The sequence below is a fragment of the Triticum aestivum genome, chromosome 5A, assembly GCF_018294505.1.
Source record: "Triticum aestivum cultivar Chinese Spring chromosome 5A, IWGSC CS RefSeq v2.1, whole genome shotgun sequence".
Lineage (NCBI taxonomy): Eukaryota > Viridiplantae > Streptophyta > Magnoliopsida > Poales > Poaceae > Triticum > Triticum aestivum.
In genome coordinates, this window is record NC_057806.1 from 490,457,265 (window position 1) to 490,470,877 (window position 13,613).

Below are 13,613 nucleotides of genomic sequence, written 5' to 3' on the forward strand. Positions count from 1 at the left end.
ACCTCGTGGCCTCCCTGTTGGTTGCTTGACGTAGGGTCCAAGTCTCCTGGATCTTGTTCGTTCCAAAAATCACGTTCCCGAAGGTTTTATTCCGTTTGGACCCTGTTTGATATTCATTTTCTTCGAAACCCTAAAATAGGCAAAAAAACAGTAATTCTGGGCTGGGCCTCCGGTTAATAGGTTAGTCCCAAAAATAATATAAAAGTGAATAATAAAGCCAAATAATTTCCAAAACAGAAGATAATATAGCATGGAGCAATCAAAAATTATAGATACATTGGAGACGTATCACCAACAGATATAAATCCCAAGTGACTCAAAGAATAGAGCTATGCTCCCTGGCAACGGCGCCAGAAAATAGTCTTGATAACCCACAAGTATAGGGGATCGCAACAGTTTTCGAGGGTAGAGTATTCAACCCAAATTTATTGATGCGACACAAGGGGAGCCAAAGAATATTCTCAAGTATTAGGAGCTGAGTTGTCAATTCAACCACACCTGGAAACTTAATATCTGCAGTAAGGTATTTAGTAGCAAAGTAATATGATAGTACTGGTAACGATAGCAAAAGTAACGGTAGCAAAAGTAATATTCTGGGGTTTTATAGTGATTGTAACAGTAGCAACGGAAAAGTAAATAAACGAAGAACAATATATGAAAAGCTCATAGGCATTGGATCGGTGATGGAGAATTATGCCGGATGTGATCGATCATGTAACAGTCATAACCTAGGGTGACACAGAACTAGATCCAGTTCATCAATGCAATGTAGGCATGTATTCTGAATATAGTCATACGTGCTTATGGAAAAGAACTTGCATGGCATCTTTTGTCCTACCCTCCCGTGGCAGCGGGGTCCTATTGGAAACTGATATTAAGGCCTCCTTTTAATAGAGTACCAGAACAAAGCATTAACACATAGTGAATACATGAACTCCTCAAACTACGGTCATCACCGGGAGTGGTCCCGACTATTGTCACTTCGGGGTTGCCGGATCATAACACATAGTAGGTGGCTATTGACTTGCAAGATACGATCAAGAACTCTCATATATTGATGAAAACATAATAGGTTCAGATCTGAAATCATGGCACTCGGGCCCTAGTGACAAGCATTAAGCATAGCAAAGTCATACCAACATCAATCTCAGAACATAGTAGATACTAGGGATCAAACCCTAACAAAACTAACTCGATTACATGATAAATCTCATCCAACCCATCACCATCCAGCAAGCCTACGATGGAATTACTCACGCACGGCGGTGAGCATCATGAAATTGGTGATGGAGGAAGGTTGATGATGACGATGGCGATGGATTCCCCTCTCCGGAGCCCCGAACGGACTCCGGATCAGCCCTCCCAAGAGAGTTTAGGGCTTGGCAGCAGCTTCGTATCATAAAACGTGATGAGTCCTTCTCTCTGGGTTTTTTTCTCCCTGAAAGTGAATATATGGAGTCAGGGTTGAGGTCGGTGGAGTGTCAGGGGGGCCACGAGGCAGGGGGCGTGCCCCCACCCTCATGGACAGGTGGAGGCCCCCCTGACATGGATTCTTCTTCCAGTGTTTTTTATATATTCCAAAATAATTCTCTGTTGATTTTCATGTCACTCCGAGAACTTTTATTTTTGCACAAAAATAACACCATGGCAATTCTGCTAAAAACAGCGTCAGTCCGGGTTAGTTCCATTCAAATCATGCAAGTTAGAGTCCAAAACAAGGGGAAAAGTGTTTGAAAAGAGTAGATACGTTGGAGACGTATCAGGCTCCATGACAACGACCGAGCGGCCAGCAGCGGTGCACCGGCGACCGCTAGTCGACCTTCATATGGTGCGGCAGTGCTTTGACAATCATACAAGCAGCGGTTGGCCGAAAGCGGCCGGAATCTGCGAGATGGAGGGGGCTCTGGCGACCGTTCGAGGTGGCGGGGCGAAGGGGTGGGGTCTGGGTGGGTGACTGTCCGGCGATGATGTCCTTTGGAGCTGCAAATCAGGCAATGTCGTTCGCCGGTAGGAGGCCGGGAATGAAACATACCGATTGGTGGGTCGTGTGCGGCTCGATTTTGTTTTATGACAACCGCCCCAACTGTTGTATATTTGCAACACTTGGTTCCTTAATTGCCCAGTTTTTTTATGATATGGTAGCTGCTGGAGGCTTTTTTTGCCGCCAAAAGTGCAAAAAAACTTCTAGTCTCATATTTTAGGGCTACTATTGGAGATGCTCTTAGCTAGAAATTCTGGTCATGGACGCCAATAGGTGGCCGTTGTCAGTAATTTGAGGGAACCCAGCAGCAAACCCAACAGCCTTACAGACTCCAAAGGCCCAAATCATCACTCTCTTGAAAAATTGCTATTGGATAAGAAAAAAAACTAAAATTGCCACGATCTGAAATGAAAATTTGCCAACGAAAATTATTTCTATACATATTACACAAAAAAACATTTTCCCGTGATTTTGAAAAAAAACAAAAGAACCATAAACTTTGTCATGCCAAATTACAAAAAATATATTAGGAAATGGCACTACAAGACATTGAGGGTAAAAAATACAAATAATAAATTTCCATGGTAGTTTATTGATGAAACTTCCCATTGCCTAAATAATAAAACTGCCATGTTGCTTATGATAAAAATGCCATGGTGAAGGACATGCGGTGCCCCCATGTGTGGTTTTGGTAATTGATGACATTCTCTATGGACTAATGGTTGCATTGAGTTATATTTGAAGGATTTTTCCATAGGCATTTCTTGAAGTCCATGTGTTGGTTTCAAGGAGTTTATGGGTTGACCAAGGTGCTATTAAGGAATTATCCAAAGATTGGTCATGTGAGTGTTGAGCTTATTGCAAGCATGTCTTGAAGAAGAAGATTGTGTGATCATTCATGTTTACCTTCAAGACATCATCCAAACGAAGAGAGTTGGAAAGATTCAAGGTTGATCAAGACTAAGTCAAGAGTGAATCAAGTTGATCAACTCACAAAGAGTAGAAGATGTACCGAGAGGGATCAAGTGATCCCATGGTATGGTAAGCATTGTACGTTGCACTTTGTGTACTAACCCATGGTCTATGTGAGAGTCTATGTGGGGTTAGGTACGTGTCCATGGGCTTGCGTCAAGAGGATGATATCATACAACCCATGGGAAGGATGACATCAAGTGGTGATCGTCATCAAGATTGCCGTGTGCAAGTTCAAGTGGAGAATCACGAAGAGATCAAGTGGAGAATCACGGTGGCCCTAGTGGCTTCTTGGGGAGCATTGTGCCTCCACACCGCTCCAAACGGAGATTAGCATCCGCAAGGGTGTGAACTTCGGGATACATCGTCGTCTCCGCGTGCCTCGGTTATCTCTTACCCGAGCCCTTTACTTATGCACTTTACTTTGTGATAGCCATATTGTTTCTTGTCATATATCTCGCTATCTCATAGTTGTTTATCTTGCTTAGTATAAGTTGTTGGTGCACATAGGTGAGCCTAGTTGTTGTAGGTTTTGTGTTTGACAAATTAATCGCTAGGTTTATTGCGCATTTCTTCAAGCCTAAACCATAATTATTTTAAAGCTCCTATTCACCCCCTCTAGGCAACATCCACGATCTTTCAATTGGTATCAGAGCCTCGTCTCTCTTTGTTAGGCTTAACCACCTAGAGAGTAAAGATGTCGACTAGGGGATTAGGATTCTCTGACACTCTTAGTTTTGATGGCACAAATTTTGATGTTTGGGTAATTCGCATGCTTGATCTCTTTAGGGTCATGGACCCAAATTTAGAGAGAATTGTAGATATGGGTTTTTCTCCTCCAAAGGATCCCCTAAGATTATTTTTAGAGGATGAGAAAAACTCTTATCTCAATGCTCAAGCTTCTAATGTGCTTTTCGATGCTTTGAGAAATGTAGTTATATTTCAACTCATGCCGTTCCGGGATGCTCATGAGTTGTGGACAAAGCTTCAAGATAAATATGGCGTGTCCAAGTTTTGTGGGGATGATTGTTCTCCCTCCACCTTCGGCCGTGTTGTGTTCTCAACTTCTTCTACTTCACCTACGTGTGGTTTGCCACAAGGTAATGACATGGTGAGTAGTGGTGTTCATTGCAATGATGATAGTGGGCTCATTGTTGATAATCCTTCATCACTTTCTTATTGCAATGCTTGATCTTTGGACTTTAGCACTTCGAGCACTCCAAATGTTTCACATTCTTGTGTTGATAGTCCTTGCATATCATGTAGAAATTGCTTGACTAATTCTCATGATGATATGCTTGCTATATCTTGTTGCCATGATGAAAATGCATGTATTTCCTCGAGTTGTTGTGCTAATAATGTAGAGGAAACCCAACACTCCATGGAACAAGATGTGGTCTTGGATGGTGCTTCAAGGGAGCCTAAATCATCATCTAATGCATTTTGCCTTATGGCCAAGGCTTCAAAGGTATCTCCCACTTTGAATCCCAATATATCTTGTGATGATATTGATGATGGCAAGATTGATGATGATGTTGATTATGATGAAGAGAATGATGATGTTGCCTCCTTAAAAATTAAGGGGGAAATGATTTTTAAATCTCTTCTTAAGAATAAAATTGCTCGTTCCAACTTCATGGAAATCATGTCTATTGTTACTAAGAGCAAGAAATATATTGATGAGTTGGAATCTCGTCTTGAGGAGCATGAGGTCACCATTGATAAAATGGAAGGTCATGAGCGTGATTACACTAATGAGATTGCGGACCTCTCTCAAGCTCTTGAACTTGAACAAACCACCAAGGAATCTCTTGAGGAGACTTTTGCTCTAGAATTATCTAGAGTGAGGGAATCTCGTGATACAGCTCTTGTGGTGGCCAATGATTTTGAAACTAAAAATGCTAAGCTTGAAGTTGCTCATGCTAGACTCCTTGAGGATTTTGAGCACCTCGAAAATGGCTCAAGGGTCATTAAGGGTGAGCTCATCAAACTCACCGAGTCTCATGCTCAACTTGAAGCTTCTTATTTAAAAGAGCTTTCCAAGTTGTCCTCTCCTCTTGTTGTTAATGATGATGCTTGTGCTACTAACTCTATTACTTGTGAATCATCCATTTTGAAGGAGAATGTTGAGCTACGGGCTCAACTTGAGTTTCTATCTAGCAATTATGGGAAATTGAAAGAAAGTCATGAAAAGCTCTCAAGCTCTCATGATGATCTTCTAGTATCCCACAATGTGCTAAAGATAGCTCATGAGGCCATGATTGCTAAGGTAACATCTAGTGAGCCTCATGTGGATACTAGCACTACTTCTAGTCAAAATGCTATGTTGCCATGTGCTAGTCCTTGTAATTCATCTACTCACAATGTTGGTACATCTTCTGATGAATTTCTTTCCTTGCCTTTTTGCTCTAACAATGAAGCTTATACTTCCTCTAGTACTTGTGTTGAGACTAACCATGTAGAGGAAATCAAAGAGCTCAAGGCCCAAGTCACTTCTTTGAAGAAATACTTGGAAAAGAGTCATGAAGGGAAATTCACACTCAACAATATCTTGAATGTGCAAAAATCCCCCAATGACAAAGGTGGACTTGGATTCAACTCCAAGAAGAAGAAGAAGTCCAAGATGAACAAAAAGAAGGGCCAAGAACAAGTCAAGAATTCGGCCAAGATTGTTTGCTTCAAGTGCAAAGTAGAAGGGCATCATGTTAGATCTTGCCCATTGAAGAAGAAGGCCATTAGTGACAAGAAACAAGGGAAGCGGCCACAAGTTTGATCTCATGCTCAACCACAAGTTGAAGAAAGTCCTTTTCCCAAGAATCCTCAAGCTAATGCTTCTCAAGTTGAGAAATCAAGTGAGAAGAAAGTGAAGAGTAGACGTTGCTACTTATGTCGTGAGAAAGGCCACCTCGCCTATTCATGCACTAGTGGTAACTTATCCAACCCAATTATTATTGATGATATCTATTCTCTTGGGAAGGATAAGGTTGGCAATGTGTTTGCCAAAGTTGTTGGTACTTAAAGTGGTGTCAAGAAGAGAACCATTTGGGTAGCCAAGCCTATTGTGACTAGCCTCTTAGGACCCAACTTGGTTGGGGACCAACAAGCTCAAACTTGATCAATAGGTGTCGTTGGAGGGCATTGGAGACTTGGCTACTTTATGAAGAATTAAGGGGACTTCATCATTCTAATTGTCTCAAGCCAAGTTATTCAAATTATCAAGTTTCTATCTTATATCCAATGTTTCTCCATGCGGTAACTCGTGCTTAAAGTGTTTACATTGATAGTTACTTACCCCTTTGCATGTTTGGTTTTGTTCTTTGCATGTGTTTGTATATGTTGTGCTTCCAACTTGATTATCTTGAGCAATCAAGTATGTGTGTGTTGGTTTGCACATCATGTACGTGTGTGTCATGCATTGAGACTTTTGCATCTTGTTCTTTTCTTAGTTGGCTCTTGTGAGAGATTAATGGAATATCCCATTATGGGGGAGTGATGTGCTTTGTGCACCTCACAATCCTATATATGTGTGTACATGAGTAGTACCATCTAGTATTGATATTTCAAGATTATCTAGTCGCTATGTGGTATGTCTTCTCATGAGAAATTCAAATTCTATATTGTCCATTAATTATCTCGTGTTGGATCGTTATTTTGCCTCTTGTTTATCATTAATTGGTATCACATTATGGGGGAGTAATATGCTATGTGTATATTACTAGCCTAGAAAATGTGTACATTTGAGATATTGTCACCTAGAATTGATATTGTAAATTATCTTGTTCCTAGGTGGCATGTTAGCTCTACAAGTTGCAATTTGCTTTTTGTTTGGTGTGAAGATGATGTCGGATATCCTTGTTATCTACCACCGGGAATTATTTCCAAATACTTCTTGTCTTTTGACAATTGGTACTCACTTATGTGTGGTAGAAATTATTGATCATCTTTACATTGGCCTTTGCTTTTATTTGCTTTATCTCTTGCCTAGGATTGTGTCAACTCCCATTGTATTCCATACCACTTGTGGATCTTGTTAATTTCTTGACCTTGCCTAGTGTTTTCTAGATATAGTGAAAGTGGTGATCCCACCTCGTCCATTTTGTATTCAAATGCAAATTCTCTATAATGCACTAGTCTTGGGGGAGCTATCCTATTCTCTATAAAACACTCATCTTGTGATCCTTATCAAGTGTGTGTTTGTGGAAGGCAAGCCGTTTCTTTTTGGTGCTTTGTGCCATCATGAAACTTTGTAGAGGGCTTGGTTTGTTTGGAACCATTCTCTCTTTTGGGAGTTTGACATCTTTCTTTTTGAGTGTATCAATGGATATCTCATTCCTTGATGTATCTTTTATGGATATCCTCATTTGGTATCTTTTCTTCTCTTGGTATTTATTTGTCTTTTGGTCTCGGTTCTTGAAAGTCTTGAGCATGCATATTTACTTCTTGTAGTTTCTTTGGCATGTTTTCTTTCTTTGACCCAATATATAGGGGGAACTCCACCAAGTCTCAAATTGTATGAGATGTGCATGAAATTCATTTTCATATCTATATGCACATATTTATGTGGAGTTTGTCCTATGTGTTGTTGGTTCTCTAACTCTTTGGTCCCAATGAGTTTGGGTACCATTTTGTTTGTGTTGTTGTTCTAGGAACAAGTGGAGATGCATTGGATGCTCGGCTCACTCACAAGGAAGGTGTTGTCACCATGTGCTTATTGGAGTCAAGCTAGGATGATCAATGAACTACTTTGTACCTTCAATTGGTATCTACTACATCCTTACAATGTTATCTCGGTAACAAGTATCTTCATATACTTCATGCACACATTTCTTTCATCAACCTTGTGTAGGTTGTACCATGGCATGTTATCCATTCTTTCTTGTGATACTTGTTTCCTTTCTCAAAGCATCCCAACAATGATGTCTTGTTGCTAGTTGTGATGTCTTTGATGTTCGTGTGGTTGGAATTCATTTATATACAATAATACCATATCTAGCCATGTGCTATGCTCTCAAGCAAATATCTTATTGGTATATGTATGACTTCCTTTTGGATATCTTGTTCCTTCGTGTTGTAACTATTTCGGGTGTACATCCTTCTTTGTAGATATATATATCATCATGATTTCGTCTACCTAGAATCTTATACACTTGAGAGAAGTTGCATATCTAGATGATATCCTTTCTTTCATGTCCACCTTGTCTTTCTTATGTTATTTCTTTGGTGGCTCCGTGAAAGCTTTTGCCTTGAGTGCATGTCTTCTATCGTTGCATCTTGATGCGCTCTTGTGTGGTGAAGATTATTTTCCTCATGCTTATCTTTACGAGGTTTTTGCCATCTTAATTGGCATCCCTCGTCTTGATGTGCCTTTCATCTTCTATCTTCACCGCGGGTTCTCACAAGCATAGGTTCTCTATATGCTTATTAGTAAGCTTGTGAACCCATTTGCTAGTTGTGTGTGGGAATCATAGGCCTTGCACCGTGTGCCTCATTCTTTGAAGACTTTATTGATGCTTAATGCTCTTCTGTACATTAGTCTTCTCAAGTGCATTACCTTGACTCACACATATCTTTTTGGTTGAGCCCACTCTTAAGTTGCCTCTCTTACTTGTTGCTCAACCATGTGTTTGTTGAAAGTACTAGGCTTAGTTTCCTATATGCTCTCCTGCACTTGTTGTAAGTTTCTATTGATTTTGGGGGGGAGCTATGATCCTATTTTGTGCACTTTGTATCCAAATACAAAAATTCTTGATGTGCACAAATCATGGGGAGCTTCTCTAGTTTCTTTAGAACATTGCTCCGCTCTTATCATAATATCCTTTATCCATGTGGCTCGTAGGATCACTGGCCTAGTTGGTTCAATTGGTATCTTTTGATAGCTTGCTTCAATTGGTATCTTTTGATTGCTTGATTGCTTGTTTCTCTCTTTGATTATGTCTTTGTGGCATATCTTCCTTTTGCAATCTTTGGGCCTCAATATAGTTTGTCTTCCTCCAAGTATTTACCGTTGGATATGTGTATTGCATTCCACTCTCTTGTTGAGAAATACACAATTTATGGAGGAACACATTTTATATTGGCCTTCTAAGCTTTTAGCCCATTTTGGCAATCGATGCCAATGGGGGAGAAGTTTCAGAGAGTTTTGTGGAGAAGTTTAGAGAGTTGTCTCTTCTGGCTTTAGTTTGTTCCTAAGCATACGCATCTCCTACGCATGCATTATTGGTTGTTGCATTGCATGGTGATGCATAATTCCTTATATAAACTCTCTTGAAAGTGATTGTCACCAATTACCAAAATGGGGGAGATTGAAAGGACATGCGGTGCCCCCATGTGTGGTTTTGGTAATTGATGACATTCTCTATGGACTAATGGTTGCATTGAGTCATATTTGAAGGATTTTTTCATAGGCATTTCTTGAAGTCCATGTGTTGGTTTCAAGGAGTTTATGGGTTGACCAAGGTGTTATTAAGGAATTATCCAAAGATTGGTCATGTGAGTGTTGAGCTTATTGCAAGCATGTCTTGAAGAAGAAGATTGTGTGATCATTCATGTTTACCTTCAAGACATCATCCAAACGAAGAGAGTTGGAGAGATTCAAGGTTGATCAAGACTAAGTTAAGAGTGAATCAAGTTGATCAACTCACAAAGAGTAGAAGATGTACCGAGAGGGATCAAGTGATCCCATGGTATGGTAAGCATTGTCCATTGCACTTTGTGTACTAACCCATGGTCTATGTGAGAGTCTATGTGGGGTTAGGTACGTGTCCATGGGCTTGCATCAAGAGGATGAGATCATACAACCCATGGGAAGGATGACATCAAGTGGTGATCGTCATCAAGATTGCCATGTGCAAGTTCAAGTGGAGAATCACGAAGAGATCAAGTGCTTGAAGCTTGCCATCCATTGTGGTTTCAATGGACTTGTGAAGATGTGCCGAAGAGTGGCTCACCCATAGTGGAGTATGGGGAGCAATCATCTAGTCTCCATCGACCCAACGCAATCAGGAAAGGTGGTCCATCTTGAGGAGGACAAGATCGTCATCATCTAGCTCAAGTGGATCATGTGCAAGGCAAAGGTTTGCCCTTGATAGGTTTTCTATTTTACCGGTCTCATGGTGGTAGTTGGGAGACCGGGTTATAGGATCGATAGCCGTACTATCAAGGGGGGCTCTCAAGTGAGTAGCTTGATCGTATCGTTCGTCGAGAGCTCAAACCATTGCATCCTTGCATCATGTTTCTTGGTTCTTGTTTGGTTCTCTTTGTGAGTCTTAGAGATTATGGTCATCTTGATGACAAGCTTGAGTTCATCGAAAACGGAGTTTGCATGCGTCTTCTATGATGTTTTCGGTGTTGGAGGTTTTACCGGTCTTATCCGAGGAAGGGTTCTCACCATTTTCTTTTGGGACTTTTCTCATTTGCTTCTTATTGTTATTTCTATCAAGATTGTGTTATCCTGTCGCTAGCTTTCCAACAAACTTGGTTTCGTCGAATTCAGAGTCCGTTTGTAGAAGTTGTGTCAGTTTTGGTGTTCTGAAAAGGCTGCAGCGGTACTACCGTGGACAGGAGCGGATGTAATTTTTTACTACCGCTCTTGGGAGCGGTACTACCGCTCTTGGGAGCGGTACTACCGCTTGGAGCAGTACTACCGCGGCTACTTCCGTGGCTACTTCCGCTCTGGACCAAAAACTCGTCACAAGTCCAGCGGTGGTAGGCACAGATGTAATTTTTTAGTACCGCTCGCAAGCAGTAGTACCGCTACCCTTAGCAGTAGTACCGCTACCCCTAGCGGTAGTACTGTGAGGTCAAGTGGTACTACCGCTCCGACGGTTCTTCTGGCTTTTTTGCCTCCTCGATGTTGTGTTTCAAAGGGCTACTACCGTCCTAGCGGTAGTACCGCTCGGTGCGGGCTATGAGCATAACGGTTGGATTTTTTCCCACCTATAAAAGGGGGTCTTCTTCCCAATGAACCTTATCCTTTGAGCTCGTGTTCTTCCCCCATTGTTGACCTTCTTCGAGCTTGCTAACTCTCAATCCCTCCATGGATTCTTGCTAGTTTTTGAGGGAAAAGAGAGGGGAGATCTAGATCCACGTTTCCACCAATCACTTTCTCCTCTAGGTGAGGGGAACCCCTTGGATCTAGATCTTGGAGTTCTTGGTGTTCTCCTTCTTGTTCTTCCTCTCATTTTCCTCCCTAGCATTAGTTGCTTCGGTGGGATTTGAGAGATAAGGACTTGGGCACTCCGTGTGCCCTTGCCATTGCATTTGGTGCATCGGTTTGAGTTCTCCACGTGATACGTGGAAGTTACAAGTTGAGAAGCTTATTACTCTTGGGTGCTTGGTACCTTTGAGCTTGTTTCTCTTGGGTGCTTGGGCGCCCTAGATGGTTGGTGGTATTCGGAGCTCAATCATTATGGTGTAAAGCTCCGGGTAAGCGTCGGGGTCTCCAATTAGGTTGTGGAGATCGCCCCGAGCAATTTGACGGGTACCAGTGACCGCCCCAAGGGTTGCCAAAGTGTACGGGTTCGGTGACCGCCCCCAAGGGTTGCCATTTGTACGGGTTCGATGACCGCGCTCAAGGGTCCCTTAGTGGAATCACGGCATCTTGCATTGTGCGAGGGCGTGAGGAGATTACGGTGGCCCTAGTGGCTTCTTGGGGAGCATTGTGCCTCCACACCGCTCCAAACGGAGATTAGCATCCGCAAGGGTGTGAACTTCGGGATACATCGTTGTCTCCGTGTGCCTCGGTTATCTCTTACCCGAGCCATTTACTTATGCACTTTACTTTGTGATAGCCATATTGTTTCTTGTCATATATCTTGCTATCTCATAGTTGTTTATCTTGCTTAGTATAAGTTGTTGGTGCACATAGGTGAGCCTAGTTGTTGTAGGTTTTGTGTTTGACAAATTAACCTCTAGGTTTATTCCACATTTCTTCAAGCCTAAACCGTAATTATTTTAAAGCGCCTATTCACCCCCCTCTAGGCGACATCCACGATCTTTCACATGGTCTAACTGTTGGGGAACGTAGTAATTTCAAAAATTTCCTACGCACACGCAAGATCATGGTGACGCACAACAACGAGAGGGGAGAGTGTTGTCCACGTACCCTCGTAGACCGAAAGCGGAAGCGTTAGCACAACGCGGTTGATGTAGTCGTACGTCTTCACGATCCGACCGATCCAAGTACCGAACGCACGGAACCTCCGAGTTCAGCACACGTTCAGCTCGATGACGTCCCGCGAACTTCGATCCAGCAGAGCTCCATGGGAGAGTTCCGTCAGCACAACGGCGTGATGACGGTGATGATGTTGCTACCGACGCAGGGCTTCGCCTAAGCACCGCTACGATATGACCGAGGTGGAATATGGTGGAGGGGGGCACCGCACACGGCTGGGAGAGATCAACAGATCAACTTGCGTGTCTAGAGGTGCCCCCTGCCCCCGTATATAAAGGAGCAAGGGGGAGGCCGGCCGGCCCTCTATGGGCGCGCTAGGAGGAGGAGTCCTCCTCCTAGTAGGAGTAGGACTCCCCTTTCCTACTCCTACTAGGAGGGGGAAAGGAAGGAGGAGAAGGAGAAGGAAGGAGAGGGAGGAAAAGGAGGAAAGGGGGGCCGCCCCCCTAGTCCAATTCGGTTTGGGCTAGGGGGGCCGCGCGCCCTGCCTCCTCTCTTCCACCACTTGGCCCATGAGGCCCATTACTTCTTCCTCGTATTCCCGTAACTCCCCGGTACCCCCAAAAATACCCGAATCACTCAGAACCTTTCCGATGTCCGAATATAGTCGGCCAATATATCGATCTTTACATCTCGACCATTTAGAGACTCCTCGTCATGTCCCCGATCTCATCCGGGACTCCGAACTACCTTTGGTACATCAAATCACATAAACTCATAATACAATCATCACCGAAACTTTAAGCGTGCGGACCCTACGGGTTTGAGAACTATGTAGACATGACCGAGATACGTCTCCGGCCAATAACCAATAGCGGAACCTGGATGCTCATATTGGCTCCCACATATTCTACGAAGATCTTTATCGGTCAAACCGCATAACAACATACGTTGTTCCCTTTGTCATCAGTATGTTACTTGCCCGAGATTCGATCGTCGGTATCTCAATACCTAGTTCAATCTCGTTACCGGCAAGTCTCTTTACTCGTTTTGTAATACATCATCCTGCAACTAGCTCATTAGTTGCAATGCCTGCAAGGCTTTAAGTGATGTGCATTACCAAGAGGGCCCAGAGATACCTCTCCGACAATCGGAGTGACAAATCCTAATCTCGAAATACGCCAACCCAAGAAGTACCTTTGGAGACACCTGTAGAGCACCTTTATAATCACCCAGTTACATTGACGTTTGGTAGCACACAAAGTGTTCCTCCGGTAAACGGGAGTTGCATAATCTCATAGTCATAGGAACATGTATAAGTCATGAAGAAAGCAATAGCAACAAACTAAACGTCAAGTGCTATGCTAACGGAATGGGTCAAGTCAATCACATCATTCTCTAATGATGTGACCCCGTTAATCAAATGACAACTCATGTCTATGGCTAGGAAACTTAACCATCTTTGATTCAACGAGCTAGTCAAGTAGAGGCATACTAGTGACACTCTGTTTGTCTATGTATTCACACATGTATTATGTTTCCGGTTAATAC